Raw genomic sequence first — 17,851 nt, 5'->3', positions numbered from 1 at the left:
CTTGCATACCAGGTCAAGGAAAGAGCCTGGAGTCCATATATATCAAGGGCAATTCCCTAACAGGGGCAGGGACACTGAGCTGCATTCAGTGTAACTCAGGTCTGTTCTGCTTGTCTGGCTTCCTCCTATCCTGCCAGAGAGGCTTAAATTGGGGCAGTTCCGACCTTGGGGCAGTTCTGACCTTGGAGCAGTTCTAGAGCCAAGCTCACACCTAGAACCACTGTTGCTTCCTCCACAGGTATCCTGGTAGCTGGGGACTTGGCTGGGGACTTGGTGTCTCTTGGCTTCTCTATTGCTAAATACAGGTTAGGTTTGCCTATCACATCTGACTTAAAAGTCACTTTTGGCCAATCATGTCTGAAGAAATAGATTTCAATGGGAAAATCTTGGGCTCCTTGTGCATGCACTTATTCCTCCAAATAGATAGTTAACGTTTCAATTTTAAGAATGAGAAAAATAGCAAAGGAGAGCTGCCAAAACTCATGAATAATCTGGTTCTAAGACTAATAGGAAAATACCATATTGCACCGCAAAGATACTCAAATTAATTATTTTGGCATTAAACATTATTTTTCAGCTCCAGGGAATACAGCTGAGGACAGAATTCTTTTCTGTCATCCATTGCATATAAACGTGAAGAAGGTTCCTCCTTCCTGCACAGACTTGAAAGCTCCTATTTTTTCTGTTGGTGATGTTTAATGTTGGTAACTGAAATGAGTAGATTTGGTGCTGTCTGGGAGTCCAGATGCTTTCTGAACAAATATATACATGATGAGTAGAGGCTTGGGGAACAGAGTGCCAGCTTTAATTGTTCCTGAGTAATTTGGTTCATTCAGTGGGACGTGTGAGTGTGGATGGCTATTCCTCACCATATGGCTTCAGCAGCTTACATGGCATTTTCTGCTCTAAGCTGTGTATGTGAGTCAGGTGTTAATGTATGTGTGGATATTAGCATAAACTGGGTTCAGGTGAGAAACTGTGGCAGATGTGTTGATGCATGACCTGTATCCCATTGGCTCATGTCCAAGCCACTTATGCAGTGATGGTCAATTGCAAGTGTACTGACAGCATTGCACCTCATACACCTGCACAGATCCACATCCCTACCTGAGGATTTCTGCAGCAATATGGCAGCTTTCCCAGACATTTGAGGGAAATCCTGGAAGTGCCAAATATGTAATACCCTCAGGAGAAAACTTCAACCAATGAGAGACAAGTCATGAGATAAATATCTTAGGTTCCCTGTCCCTCAGGGAAAAAAAAAGTTATGAGGGTTTCTTGGAGGGTCCCCATCAGGATGGAGCCTCAGCGTCCCTCCCCATAACTCATTAATTCCCTTTGTTTGCTTTCAAACCTTCCTTCTCCCTCATTCTTCTCCCTTATCAAGCCTTTTGGGATCATCTCCCAAATAAACTACCTGCACCTAAGTTGTTCTCCCAAGGTCTGCTTTTGAGGGACACCTGAACTAAGATAAAGCTTGATATGGAACTGGGAAGAACAAGAAGGCTTATTAACATGTTGTGTTAGGGCCAGTTCAAAAGTTCAAGGCTAAAGTCCTGAGCAGAATCTTTAATTCAATTATCTATTGTTGAGAATGGAGAAAGCTGGTTAAAATCCACCCATCTCTAGCAAAGAGACAAGAGGAAGGAAGTCAGAGCTGTTCTTTCCTTGGGGTTAAATGATAAATAGAGGAGTCTCAGTTTTCATAAAAGGCAGTCAAGCTGGGCCAACAGTCAAAAGGTGAGAAATTATGTGGTTTAGAAAAAGGTAGTTTAATATCCTTCTGTTTACTTTCTCACATAATATATTAGAAGAAAAGTCGGCTGATGCCCATTTGTTGGTAAAAAAAAAAAAAAAAAGTAGAAGTTTGTGGGTTTAACATGATGGTAGTTATTGGTGACTTAATCCCAAATATGTCAATGTGTGTTCCGGACCGCTGACTGTGAGGTATTCTATGTATTTAATACCATCAATTTTCTGAGAATCTCCCACCCAGGAGATTGCCAGATAATCTCTTATAGTTGCTGGATGTGGAGCAAGGGAGTTGTTACACCTCAGTCACTATTATGGGGAGTAAGTAATTCACCATCACATGGCCTTTTTGATGACTTTCCTTGTATCATGAAATGGACCAAGGAAAGAAAGGACTATGTCCCTAAAGCCAAATGAATAACAAGGATCAACCAAGTTCAGGTAAAGAACAAATAGAATGGCAAATATAAAGGGAAAGCAGAAGCTGAGATTTGAGAGAAATTGTGATCCTTAAAGTAACCATAATTTCTTAAGTTCAAAATAGTTGCCTGTCATGTTTTTCTTTGACAAAAAAAAAAAAAAAAAGGTGTCCATGTGTATGTGCATGGAAGGGTGGTGCTGGTTTATGGTTGGGTAAGGGGAGGCAGTGAGGACTTCAGGGAGCTGCCTTCTGGCAAAATAAAAGACTGTTTGTTTTGTGAACTGCAGCAAAAATCATGCCCCCTGGGTTTTCTAGGACAGTTCCTTTTATCTTCATTAAAAAAATATTAAATTCATGGTTAAATGTGATTTAATTGATATAATTTCATAAGTATTTTACTAATACACATTAAAGGCATTACTACTGATAACATACCAATGTCTTCACTAATTAAAAATTATTAAAGCACGTGTTCTGTTTAAACTTTCCTTTTGATATAAAATATAGATGCAGAATATGCACAAATCATAACTGTGTAGCTTGATTAATCTTGAGAAACAGGACACAGCTATGTAACCAGCACCCAAATCAAGAAACAGAACATCAGCAGTACCCCAGAAGCCCTTTAAGTGTCCTCTCCCCATCAGTTCCCTGCTTCCCAAAAGTGGGTCACTATCCTGATTTTGGCAGCATAAATTAGTTTTTATTTAAATGAAATCATACAGCATGTACTTTGCAATCTTACTCTGTGTACTTACTTTTATTTAACTTCTTTTGCTCAAGATTAATATTTATTTGTTTAGAAAATGCTTTTATTGCCCCTAAATCCTACTGATTCTTACCAAGGTTTGTCTGACTTCTCCCCTCCATAACCTGGAATCACAAGGATGAATGAACAGATAGATATAGGGTCTTTTTATTTGGGTCAGTAGCAGTATCAGGTGGTCACCAGTGAGGGTATTGTTTTCCTGCTTGTAATGACAGAAGGAAGCAAAGCCTTGTGCAGATTTAGAGAAGGGGCTCCTTGCAGACTTCCTCTTGATTGTTCCAATGGCAGAATTCACAGGTTGTCCAGGAACATTTATCTAGTACTTCTTGTAAATCTTGCTGAGTGTGTGTCCTCAGAGCCATGTGACCATTAAGATACATAATTATGGTACTGTTGTGGATCTGTTTGTCACAAATCCTTAACTGCAATGCTAATTATAATAAAAATAAATTATTAAAATAGCCACCATGTATTGAGCACATGGGAGACGCTGTGTTAGCATATTCCATAACTTGCCTTATTCAATCCTTATGAGAGCTCTGTGAGCAAACAGTTCTTATACACACTGTATTAGTCAGAGTATAGACTGCTGAAACCAACAGCTCCACTTTCAGGAGTTCATTGGGTCCACAAGTATGTACACATCATACTTGAGTGCATGGCAGGGAGGCTTGTGATGTTGCCATCTTGTAATGCTGCCCTCTTCCCTGCATGCTGTTGTGGTAGATTATAAAAATGGACATGATTCTTTGTAACTCATGTCATCAGCAGGTGTAAACTATTCCCCCTACCCCTTGAACCTGGTCCTGCCTTGGGACTTGGTTTGGCCAATACACAGTGCGGAAGTTATGTTGCTGGGATTCTGAATTGCACCTTAGGAGACCTTGGGAATTTCTGCTGTTACTCTTCAAGTCCTGCCACTTCTGTGTGAACAGATACAGGCTTGCTTACTGGATGATCAGAGATACATGGCCCGGCCATCTCTGTCCCCTCACCTGACAGCAAAATAACCACCAGTCAGGTTAGGGAGACCACCCTAGAGCTGCGGGCACTGGACTGAGCTGATAGCTCACTCCAGAGGCATGAGCAAGCCCAGCCAAGATCCGAAGCTGGCCCAGATCAGAAGAACTGCCCAGGGGACCCAGAGATACATGAGCAAAAATGAATAGCTGTTGTTTTATCTCACTGTGTTTGGGGTGATTTGTTATTCAGTAAAAGCTAATTGATACATAGAGATCTTGAAGGGGAGTTTATGGGTAGGGCTGGAAGCAGCACATATCATCTCCCAGAACCCAGTCTCATGTCCCCAATAGAAGTGCAGGGGGGTGGGTGGGAAATGAAGCTTCATCATGAGACTCCAAGGAAAAGGTTTGTGAATTATAGCCTCCTCACAGCCAAACCTGTTTTATAGATGAGTACACTGAGGAGCAGATAAATCAAACAACTTGGACAGGACCACACAGCAAGAAGTGGCAGACATAGGATTTGAACCATTTTTACAAGACCCTGAAACCTGAGCCCTTTGTGTAGTGCATGTGCTTCCCACCCTATCCTTCTCCCCTCATCCCAGCACCCCATCACTGGGTGCAGAAAGATGCAAATTCACTGTGCAGCTAACTTGCTGCAAATCAAATTAGAAGATGGTATATAGACATTTAATGAAGCCATAGGACTCAACTGACTCTTTCTCTACAATGTAGTCAGGTGAATTAATGATGATCATATTTATGTTATCTTATAGCTCACAAAGGTCTTTTACAAGGCTTGTATTCTTTGATCTTAACAATAGTCCTGTAAGGTTTTTATTGTTTTCTCAACAAACTGATGAGAAAATGGAAGCTCAGATAAGCCCCCAGATAGTAAGAGATGGTGGTAGCCTTCAGACTCATGTTTTTTGAGTAAAAGTTCCAGTCCTCTTTTTATGAAACACAAATGGAAAGTGAACTATTGATCAGATGACAGTTTTGAGAAGATGTGGGAAACCGTCCAAAGTATTTGGGTTATATATCTCTTTGCAAGGATCTCTAGATCTACTGTCTTTGAACAGAGTGTATACTGTATAATGAAATTGTTTTTGTTGCTGTTTTGTGGGCTATAAATGTTATACACATTTAGAAAGGAAATGGCAGAGAAATTAGCTTCAGAGAAGACTTCTTGATTGAGAGGGGTTTCATATGTGTGGTAAAAGATAAGTCATATCAGATGGTCAGAGATATCAAGCCAGACACAGCTGGCAGGAATTTCTGGGGGAAACACAGAGAGCAGGCATAGGTCTAGCAAGCTGGAGAGGCAGGGAGGGCCTTTACTTATGGGTGTGACAAATCCATGTGAGTAGTAGGGATATACTTTGGTCCTGGGATGGATTGTGGGATGTTCTTATCCCATCACACAGATTAATGACGCACCTGTGAATGACGTAAAGGTCTCTATATTTCTCTCTCTATCTTCTCTGTCTCTCTTTCCTCCCATCTTAAACTCAGCTAATCTTAAGGAAAATGGAGGACAGGAGAATGAAAACTCTTATTGTTATTACATTTTACTATCAACAGTGAAAACCAATGTAATAAAAAGCAACTCAGTTCAACTAGTAGACAGAGCTAATATGCATAATAAGCAAATAAGACTTGTGTGATGAATTAATAATCAATGTGCTTAATAAAACTCCAGCTGCCTCTTGCATAAAACTTGAAATGTCCCATAAAATGAATGAATGGTTCTTACTACTGAAGCTTGGTTATTGAATTATATTCATAATATATTTCCATATGTCAATGGACGTGTCTCAGAAAGGAAAACAAAGAAACCCATCACAAATAGAAAGAGGTGCCTAAACTAAGGAAGAGCCATCAAAGAAATTTTGCAATAATCTGGAGAATTCTTATATACATTCCCTATGTATGCCCTATGCTTGTCTGCACAAGAACCTCAGAAAGAGTGGTTGGTTTGATAAAAGTTTGAAAGAAATAAACTATCATGTTTTCCATAACCTATAACTTATTAATCTCATGCCAACCCTGAAAATTTAACCTTCCAAAACCCAATTTACAAGGGGAATTTTTCTTAAGTTTATTTATTTGTTCTGTGAGACAGAGAGAGGGAGAGAGAAAATCCCAAACAGGTTCAGCACTGTCAGCACAAGGCCCAATGCAGGGCTCAAACTCACTAACTGTGAGATCATGACCTGAGCTGAAATCAAGTGTCAGATGTTTAACCAATTGAGCTACTTAGGCACTCCTAGAATGTGAAATTTAACTTTATGACACCCTTGTCTGGAAATTTAGCTGAGGCTTACTGATTCGAATTGACAGAGATGTTGAGCATCTTGTCCAGTTGTCTGCTCTTGTGCGCAGGATTTTGCCATGCTGTCCGTTTGCAGTAAACTGAGATTAAATGAACCAGTAGGAAATTTACAAGGAGAAGACAGGGAGAGTGGAGGGGAAGAAATAATCAAAAATAAAATAAACATTTTCAGAACTGAGAAACTCATGAGCCCTTATATCAAAATGGTCCACTAAGTGTGTACTTGGGATATAAAATAGGTCACAGTATAGAGGATCTTAGAAAACTAAGAATGGAGAGATGCCCTAAAATCTCCAGGTGCCGGTGGTAAGAAAGAGAGAAAGAAAATATGACTGACATCAGGATACTTTTCTTTGACAAGAAAACTATGTATAAATATGATCAAATGATCATGAGATGGAAAAAAAAATACTATGAACCTAAAATTGTACAGCCAGAAAAAGTATTATTCTAATGGAAGTGCTAAATAAAGATGATTTTAAGAGAAAAAAAAAATCAGAAAATTCACCACCTCTTTAAAGGAATCTCATTTAAAAACTATTTTTTTAAAAGAATCTTTCTTTAAAATTACTATAGGATTGGCTCCAGAAAGAGGACATTAAACTCAACAAAATTGGGACAGAAGACGCAATAACAAGAAACATACAAACCTCTTTCTTTGGTACAGTTGAAGTTAATTTTGTTTATATTATATATTATATATATAATATGTATATATTTATTTATATCTATACATATGTTTCTTACAGAAATAAAGAAAAGCAAAAAATAATTCTACGATTACATGCAACCAGCAAAACACAGAAGGAAATTTTCTCAATCTGATAGAGGACACCTATGGAAAACCTACAGTTAACATCATGTTTAATGATGAGAAACTGCTTTCCTCGCCTGAGCTGTTTTTATTCGCAATACTTCGCAATACTGACACTAAATGTGTTTCCCCTCCCCACACACTAACCAATTCTCCAACTCTCTGGACACCAGCTGAGTGTCCTATAGGCCAATTCAGTTCAAACACTGACTACTGACAGCACAGACCCCACAGGTTAAGGACCCAGCCCCGCAAGACTGCTCCCATTTCAGATAACCATCACAAGTTAAGTTCTGTAATTTCTAGAACAGCTCACAGAACTTGGAAGACACTTTAATTACTATTACTGTTTATTGTTAATAATCCAGATAGAGTAGCTGGTTGAAGAGGTACATAGGGTGAAGCCAGAAGAGTCCCAATCATGGAAGCTGCTTTCTGTGGTGCTGGGGGCCCCACTGTCCTGACACATGGATGAGTTTACCACCCACAAGATCTCTGAAACCCTGTTCCTTAAGGGTTTTATGAGCTTTCATTGCATAGGCATGATTAATTAAATCATGGTGAGTTGACTCAATCTCTAGGCTCTCTTTCTTCCCCAGAGGTTGGGTGGGGTTGGAAGCTCCAACGCTGGAATCATGCCTTGGTCTTTCTGGTAGCCCGGTCCTGTAACTATCTGAGGGCCCACTAAAATAAACTCATTAGAACGAGAGATGCTCCTCTTACTCCTATCACTCATTTAAAAGCTCTATGTCTGGAACCAGGGACAAACTGTATATATATATATATATATATATATATATATATATATACACACACACATATATATATATACACAAACTGTATATATATATATATATATATTTTTTTTTTTTTTCCCTTACTGTGTCACTGCCTCTAAGATAAGGAATAAGGCAAAGATGTCTGCCCTCACCACCTTTCCAGCATTTTACTGTGGGTTCTAGGCAGTGCAGTAAGAGAAGGAAGAGAAATAAAAAACACACAAAATGGAAAGGAAACAAAACTACATTTATGCAGATAGGATCATCACATTATCCTCTATGTAGCAAATCCTAAGAAATTCACACATGTAAAATTTTACTAGAACTGATAAGTGAATTTAGCAAATTTATAGGATACAAGGTTAATGTCCAAAACTCAATTGTTTTTCTATATACTAGCCATGAACAATTCCAAATGAAGGTAAGCACAATGAGATATCACTTCACACCTGCCAGAGTAGTTTGTATGAAAAAAAAAAAAAAACAAAAACAAGAAATAACAAATGTTGGCAAAGATGTGGAGAAAAGACAACTTTGTGCACTGCTAGTGGTAAATTGGTGCAGCCAGTATGAAAAACATTATAGAGTTTCCTCAAAAAATCAAAAACAGAAATACCATACAATCCAGCAATCCCACTTCTGGGTATTTATTCAAAGAAAATAAAAACACTAATTTGAAAAAAAGCATACATGTAACTCCATGTTAATTGCAGCATTGTTTATAATAGCCAAGATATGGAAGCAATCTAAGTGTTCATTTATAAATGAATAGATAAAGGGGATGTGGTAACACACACACACACACACACACACACACACACACAACACTGGAATATTACTAATCCATAAAAAAGGATGAAATCTTGCCAAGTGCAATAACATGGATAGACTTGGAGGGTAAAATGTTAAGTGAAATAAGTTAGTCAGAGAAAGACAAGTACCATATGATTTCACTCATATGTGGAATTTAAGAAACAAAATGAATGAACAAAGAAACAAATAGACAAAAAATAAAGTTTTAAGTATAGAGAACAAATTGGTGGCTACCACAAGGGAGGTGGGTGGGGATGGGTGAAATAGGTAATGGGGATTAAAAGTACTATTATCTTGATGAGAACTAAGAAATGTATAGAATTGTTGAACAATAGAACTATACACCTGAAATTAATAAAACACTATATGTTAGTTATGCTTGAATAAAAAAAAACTATAGAACTTTTAGAAGAAAATATAGAAGAAAATCTTCATGACATTTTGGTTTGACAATAAATTCTTAGCTATGACATCAAAGGCTAATGCATAAATAAACGTTGATGAATTAGACCTTCTGCAAAATTAAAAACTATTTCCCTTAAAAGATATCATGAAGAAAGTAAAAGGACAAGACTGGACTGTCTTTCTGACAAATTATATGTTTTGAAAGGATCTTTATCCAATATATATACAGATCCCTTCAATTCATTTTGATTGAATACAACTGAATAAAAAATAGAAAAGTATTAGAACAGACACCTCAGTAAAGAAGATGTATGGATGGCCAATAAACACATGAACAGATGTTCAACATCATTAGGCATTGGGGAAATGCATTTTATTTTATTTTAATTTTTTTTCAACATTTATTTATTTTTGGGACAGAGAGAGACAGAGCATGAACGGGGGAGGGGTAGAGAGAGAGGGAGACACAGAATCGGAAACAGTCTCCAGGCTCCGAGCCATCAGCCCAGAGCCTGACGCGGGGCTCGAACTCACAGACCGCGAGATCGTGACCTGGCTGAAGTCGGACGCTTAACCGACTGTGCCACCCAGGCGCCCCAGGGAAATGCATTTTAAAACCACAACTAGATGGCTGTTGTAGGAGGCTGACAAGTGTTGTCAAGGATATGGATCAGCTGGAAATCTCATACATTGCTGGTGGGAATGTAAAATGGCACAGCCACTTTAGAAAACAGTTTGGCTTTTTCTTGAGAAGTTACACTTAAATTTGCCACATGCATCAATAATTCTATTATTAGTTATCTACTCAAGAGAAATGAACAGATACATCTGCCTGAAGAAATGTGTGCAAATGTTTACAGTAGCATTATTCATAATAGACAAAAATTGGAAGCAATTCTAATATCCATTAATTGGTGAATAGATAAAAATTTTGGCTGACCATACATTGGAATATTATTCAAAAATAAAAAGGAATGAAGTGCTGACACATGCTACAACATAGATGAACCTCAAAATGTTATACTAAGTGAAAGAAGTCAGACTTAAAAGACTACATGTATAATTCCATTACATGTGAAATGTCCAAGAAAGACAGATAAGTGGTTGCCTAAGGCTGGGAACAGGGTTAGGATTGACTGAAAATAGTCATGATGGTTCTTTTCACAGTGATAGAAATGTTCCAAAACTGGATTGTTGTGGTGGTTGCATAACTCTGAGAACTTACTAGCAATCATTGAGTTGTACTTTTATGAAGGGTGAATTTCATGGTGTGAAAATTATACCTCCATAACTCTGTTAAACATAAAGACAGCACACTATCTGAAAAAAGTATTTGCAGTGCATACATTAAATATATGAAATATAAACATCTAATAATTGGTAAAAGAAAAAAACAATTAGCACAATGAAACATGTGCAAAGGATACCCATAGGCAAAACATAGAAGAATAAATATCAAATGGCTGAGAAACATAATTGGAAACACCCTCAGCTTCATAATAATCAGAAAATAATAGCAGCAAAGAGGTGTCATGAGATGGGTAAAAAAGAAAGAGATTAGTGAAAATTTACATTGGCAATTGGTTCTGAGAATTGGCTGTCTTTACTAGTGGGACTGTGCTTAGGTTTACACACACACACACACACACACACACACACACACACACAAATTATGAGAGGGTCTCATTTCAGAGGGAAGTGTCAGAAGATCTATGGAAGGAATAACGTTCTTCCTGAGGTGTCCCTTCTCTGTCACAGCGTCCTATCAGAGGGTGATGAACACCGGACCCTCCATGGTGTGGTTCTGGGCCCAAAACAAACCTGTCAGGCCTGTGTGCTGGGGCCCAAGTGTGCAAACTGTTGGCATAATTGTGTTTATACTTTTGTAATAGCTATTAAAACAATATTCTTCCTACACCAGAGTTGACTGAGGCACCAGCTGGATAGACACAAATATGAGATTTCTGGTTAATTGGTTTACTGGATTCGAGCTATTAGGATCATCCCATATATAAATAGAGCTATTCATGCAAGAAGCACACTTCCTATGCTGATGATAACTTTGGGAGTTTGTCTAGACAGCCCTAAGACAAATGCATGTGATGTATTTGTATTGTTCCACTTGTTATAGGAACAATGCTCACTTTTCTTCTCCACTGTGCATTACTTTATTATTAAGAACAATCTAATAGAAAAAAATTAAAAGACAATATAATAAAAAGACTGCATTCATAAGAGTAACAAAATTATAAAATACTAGTACTAAAGCAAGAAATAATCTGCAAATATATCTCTGGAACTACTAAACTTAGTTGGAGAATATTTGAGAAGGCTGAAAAAAATAGTTATTTACCATGTACTTGGATAAAAAGAATCAATTTTTCATAGGTCATTTCTCCCAGAATTAGTTTATAGATTTATTGCGATCTTAATTAAAATTATATATAGTATATATAATTATATATAATTATAATCAGTAATTACATGACCTTGACAAGCTAATTCTAGAATTCATATGGAAAAGGAAATGCACAAGAATATTCAGAATAATTTTCAAATTATGCATAATGAATGTGGACTTGACCTACTAAACATCACAAAAACAATTCTGGGACAAATGGCTTCTGTTTTGTTAAAGTCCTACTGAACACCACTCACAAAAACAAATCCAAAGTGTAATAAACAGCTAAATGTAAAAACAAACAAGTCCAAATCTATCTCTAAACCGAAAGAAAAAAGAAAAAAAAACAGTAAATACAAAAATAAGAGAACATTTATGTCATTGGGAATAAAGAAACCTTTCTTTAAAAATATACAGTTAACACAATTGTCACAAAGAAAAATTAATACATTTGACAGCATCAAAATTTATGTTTTCTCTATACCTAAAATCAACATAAAAGATCCTAGATGGGGCGCCTGGGTGGCTCAGTAGGTTGAGCTTCGACTTCAGCTCAGGTCATTATCTCGTAGCTTGTGAGTTTGAGCCATGCATTGGGCTCTGTGCCAACAGCTCAGAGCCTGGAGTCTGCTTCAGATTCTGTGTCTCCCTCTCTCTCTGTCCCTCCCTGCTTGTGCTCTGTCTCTCAAAAATAAATAAACTTAAAAAATTAAAAATAAAAGATCTAGAGAGAAAATCCTTGTGAATATACCAGAGTATTAATGCCTGAGCTGTACAATGAAATCCTATAAATTCATGTGAAAAAGAGTTTAATAAAGATACTTACAGACAATTGAAAAAAATGGGAAGGACATGGATCTATCAACTGAGAGTGTCCATATGGATTGATGTGTAGTTATTCTAAAGAAAGAATGGCAGTCATTTAAAAGAATGTGGTAGATCTTTATTATTGATATCTCTAAGATAAATAGTTAAATTAAAAAGACAATGGAAAATAGTAAGTTGGTTGTAATATCAATTACCAACACCAAACCAACCAAACAAAAAAATGCAAATGAACAAACCTCAAAATTCCTAAAAAGAATATGTATGAATGTATAGAAAAATGTCTAGGAGAACAGTGAAGAAATTGGTTACAGTAATATATTTCTAGTCTTTCCATTTGTAATTTCACAAACCTAAAAAGTTACTGCTTTAAACTCCCAAGTGTAAGGAGTGATGTGGCTGTCAGCCACATGATTCTGTTTTCTCACCTGTTGCAGGCGGGTGTCACACTACGTCCTCATCAGGGAAATATTGTGAGAAGCAGCTATCGAAAGAAACTTCTCAAGAGGCAACCCCCATGATCATCACACCAGCCGGTTGAGCATGTGAGTGTTTCATCTGCTTGCTAGGACTGAGAAACGAAAGTGTTGCCTTCCCAGGTTGGAGCAGCTCGCTGCAATGCTCACCTTATTGCCAACCCCACAGGCTCATTGTTTGCACTTCCAGCTCATCCTGTTTGTCAAAAATACAAGGAGGTTCACAGGACTTCATACTCATGGGCAAATGAGTATGTTCCCAGCAGGAACAAGCTTCACACAGAGGGAGAAGCTTGTCACAAATCACAGTTATTCTTTCAAATATTCCCAAACTGACAAGAATATAAACAGCAAATACAATTTAACCCACTAACTCACAACAAATAAAACACCTCCTCAGATGTCAGGAATAAAGCCATCACCAGACTCCTGACAACTTTAATAAATAAAAGATAATCTTGCACTTTGGCCCAAATTGAATGAAGACTATCTTCTAGATATCAATGAGGCATTTACTTCATGAAAAAGGAGAACTTGCTTTTTGTTTCCGGTCAGCTCCCATCAACAAAAGGAGCAAAAACAGCCTGAAACTCAGGGCAATAACCTTTTGCCTTTTTAGAGCACTGCAGAATTTACTTAGCATTTGTTACACACCCTCATCTTTGAAGCTGAAAATGTCCCTGAGAGGTTTAAAGCTTCACAGGAAGAAACTGTGATTTACACACCTATGGAAATTTGCTCCAAATCACAAACCTTGGAAGCACCAAATCAGCAGCTCCAACCCTGGCCTGTGACTTCCTTATCTTCCAGGGTCCCTTCTGTTGCACAGGAACTGAACCATTGTAAAGATCATTATTGTTTCTTTTGGATGTCTGGGAGGATGCATTGGGAACATAAAGAAGAGGAGAAATAGAACCTGAGCCTGTCTTACTGTGCCTTCCACGTACTATACACACTAGAGGTTGCCAGGCAGCATGACGCCCTGCCTGCAGCTGGGGCTGAGACTTGCTGTGGCCAGAGCTGTGATGCCCTGCCCACATGCCCTCTGCCATCTGTCTGTGCTCTGATAATGACTTGGGTCTCTCTGGCACCCAATAGATGACACCCCAGGCACCAGGAGCTCTTTGATTTTTCTGGCCCCACCAAAGTCTGCTCAGCATGCTGCAGTGATTAATGTCCCCAAGGGGAAAACCCCAGCTAATGAGGGCTCAGAGTCAGTGAATAAAGTTCTTGTCCCCCTGCCACTGTCCCTTGATGGGACAGTCTTGAGGTGTGTTCTGCATGCTCCTTAGTGTGTCCTGGTGGAAAAGAGGCCCAAGGTCCATTAAAGCAACAATTCTTTACAGCATTCCTTATTTGAGCTAGTATGCTTTCTCTATTTCACTCCAGCTGCCTGCCATCATCTTCTAAATAAATTATTTGCACTCAAATCCTGTCTCAAATTCTGCTTTGGGAACTGAAATGAAGTATTTGGTATGTTTTTTTCTTGTTCTTGTTTGTTCTCCAAGTGCCTGGAATAGGGTGGATATCTGTCGAGTGACTAAATGTCAGCTCCACTTCCCTTAATATGTGTGTAAGTACCAGGCAAAGTCAAGTTAGACAAAATCACAATAAGAACAAAACAAATTAATTATAATACCCACTCATTTCCCCTTTTGTGCACTGGCTTCACAAGAGTAGGAGAGAGAGAGAGAGAGAGATCTTGAAATTTTTGTTTCTATTATTTTGGTTAAATATGAACCCATATCCATACTTATCCCTAAATGCAGTACATTAAAATTGGTGTCTAAATTTGTGTTTTCTTTTTTTGCAGGTGGAAATGACATTGGCCTCATGAATCTCCATTGTAAAGATCATTTTTCTTCCCAAAGTCAGTTCCACTGCAACTTCTTTCCCTTTCTTGAGGTGATGGCCCCCAGGTTCTATGGCTGCATGATCCTGTCTAGGGTGCAAGGAAGCTGGTGGCCAAGCAAAGGAGGTATGCTTTTGTGCATTAAAACCTACTGTGTTATTACTGGGGAGACATACCTCCTACCTGGGGGAAAATATTCTGCTCAAGCAGTTTAACATTTATCACAAGCAAGAGCCAAAAAGCAAAAATGCACTTGGTTCTCAGGAATCAGGAGAACCAAGTAGCACTTCAAGCTATCATTGCTGCTTCTGCTACATTCCTACTGTGGTAAGTAATTGTTGAGAAATTGTTGGATCCCAGGTTCTAACTAAGTGCTTTATGTACCTTTTCTCATTTTACTTACAGAAAATTCCTGCACTGTTGTAATGCAGAAGGGATTTTATTTTATTTTTTTCCTGTTCTGGAATCAGCAACTTGGTTCCAAAGAAAAGTCCATCCAGTACCAAACATCCTAAAGAGAATTGAGGGGACTGACTTGGCTAATCTAGAGTTTTAAAAGATGGCATCTAGCTGACTCTTCTGTGGGTAACCACTGCCCTCCTTCTTACCGCCCTGGAAGCTGCGTTCAGAGGGGAAGGAGGTGTGGGGTCAGGCCCCTCATCTGCTGTGCATCTGGGGAACTGCTGGGAAATCCCCCCCAGAACCCAAGTGGCATCAATAAAAGAGAATCTCTCTTTGTGAGCCATCTACAGAGTAAGGCACCTATATGAGAGAGAAAGGGAATGCTGGCAACCAGAGGCAGGGCTGAGAGAGAGGCAGCAGTCAGGTCACCTGAGCTGTGGCCAGTGGTTACAGCTGTGACAGCAAAAATGAGGTGAGGGTCTTCCCAGGGAGAGAGCCAGGCTGGCACCATCTGGGGCAGCAGCAGCAGATGGAGGGCATGGAGGAGGAGAACGATGATGCAGTGTAAGGCGTTGTCACATTTTACCTCAGTCTCCACAATGAAATAGTCTCCTATTTGCTGGCATAAGGTACTCCTTTCATTAGAACCTCAATTTTCTATTGTAACCTATTTTACAATTAAGTTTTAAAAGGAAAGTTAACAGAAAAAAGAATCTTCTTGAAACTAATATTTCACTGTATGTTAACTAGCTAAAATTTAAATAAAAACTTGGAAAAAGAATAAAAGAATCTTTGGTGCTGTCTTTATGTAATTTATTTTATTTTATTATTCATTTTATTTTATTTTATTTTATTTTATTTTATTTTATTTTATTTTAGAGAGAAAGAGAGAGCGAGTAGGATAGGGACAAAGAGAGAAAGGGAGAGAGAATTCCAAGCAGGCTCCGCACTGTCACTGCAGAGCCTGATGCAGGCTTGAACTCACAAACCTCAAGATCATGACCTGAGCCAAAGTTGGATGCTTAACTGACAGCTCCAGGTGCCCTTATCCTTATGTGTTTAAAGCTGCCCTGGGTAGCTTCCCTCTGCTGTCCCCCCTGCTCTGCTCTCTCTCCTTCCCTTTGCTCCTCCTTCTCCCCTCCTGTTGTTCCTTCCTCTCTCCCTTCTCTCCTCTTCTCCCTCCCCATTCTCCCCCTCATGCCCACTTGGATGTTTTTGGAGCACTGATCTTTCCCCCTCATGCTGCTAGCCCAGTCTGAAACTGGGCTTGAAGTCTGGGGCATGTGCTCAGGAGACAAGAAAGAGACATTTTATTTTCATATGCCATCAACTTTTTATGTCCATCCTCTAGACTTCACTGCAGATATGGGTTGGGGCTGTGCTCAGGACAGACTCAGCCACAGTGCCATCCTATCCATAAGGACTGAAGAGTCCGGGCAACAGAGAACAGTAAAGAAGAGTGGGTTACAGGATTCTTGATTTCTGCTCCACAAGGTAGGCTTGTTCTCCTGCTCCTGACTGACCCTTCACAGGCCTGTATCCTGCCACAGATGTCGCACTGGGAATTTTCCATCTGCATGTCTAGATGACAAAGTTGAAGCTTCTGGAAGGACAAAGGATGTCTCCATGTCCAGGCTCCCCACAATTGACCCAAGAGCCCTTCTTTTCAGGAGTATCTGCACCTTTTCTAACAGCCAGGAACATGGCTGACCATCCAGCTGTGAGGGTCTATATAGCCCTGCAGGACCAGTTGCCTACTGCTAAGCACAGGGAAAGAGGTGAGGTGAAAGGGGGAGGTGCATGCCTCAGTTTTCCCTTTCTTCAGTAGCACATGCTGTCATGTTGGGGGCCATCTACTGGGGACAAGGTTGGGATGGACATGTACCAGCCACTGTAACACATGTTACAAGTGAAGCCTGAGGACCCAGATGGTCAGGCAGCCCCCAGGTCTTTCTCAGTCACCCTGAGAAAGATCTCTAGGCAGCACATTCCTGGAGAACCATACTGTGGACTATTTAAAACATAAAGCAAAACAAACAACTCCTCAAGCAGAATTGTGCCTGCATGGCTCAAATGTCTTTCCTTTTAATGCCTTCAAAGTCCCAGAAAGAAGGAGGAAGTATTAACAGTGCAGACCTAATTCTGGGTGTCAGAAACAAAACTGGCTATGACTTTGCACTGTCCTCTGCTTGGACCTTGCCTGCTGCAGCAAACCTGAGCAAAGTATTGTCACAGCCATCCATTCCTTTCTCCTCTTGGGTGGTAGGCCCTATGTTAGTGCTTCGTTCCTAACAAAGCTCTCCAATTTGGTTTCTGAAAGAGAAATTATTGGCTAACTTTGAACTAGGACAGGTCCAACAAATGCAGAGGCAGTTTTGGAGGACCTGGGGTAGATGAAATACCAATGCAAAGTATCTGGGTGGGAGATGTGCTGTTACCACTGGTAACAAGTGTCAGACCAAGCATTTCCTAGGTAGGTGGTCATTTCTTTTTTATAAGTACAAGGTGGTTAAGGAGAGTTAGGATCATCAGAGTCAGCCAGTGTGTTAGAAGCAGAGGTGGGGCTGTGTGGACCAGGGTTCTGTGGCTGGTCCCAATTTGCTGTTAGGCTTATGAGGCCAAAGAGGGTGTGTAGGTGACTGAGACATTGAGGTGGTTCAGGAGTCCTGAGGAGTGGGGCTGGAAGAACAGAAAATGCCCTTGTGAATGAGAGATACTCTGATGCCAGAGTGGTCTTCAGGAAAAAATGGAACATCCTTACAACGTTTCCAAGATGAGTTCTGAGCAGTCAACAATGTAGCAACAAAAACAACAGGTGTGGAACTCTGGCCCAGAGCCCCCC

The sequence above is a fragment of the Herpailurus yagouaroundi genome, unplaced genomic scaffold, assembly GCF_014898765.1.
Source record: "Herpailurus yagouaroundi ecotype Mexico unplaced genomic scaffold, PumYag 196, whole genome shotgun sequence".
Lineage (NCBI taxonomy): Eukaryota > Metazoa > Chordata > Mammalia > Carnivora > Felidae > Herpailurus > Herpailurus yagouaroundi.
This window is presented reverse-complemented; position numbering follows the sequence as displayed.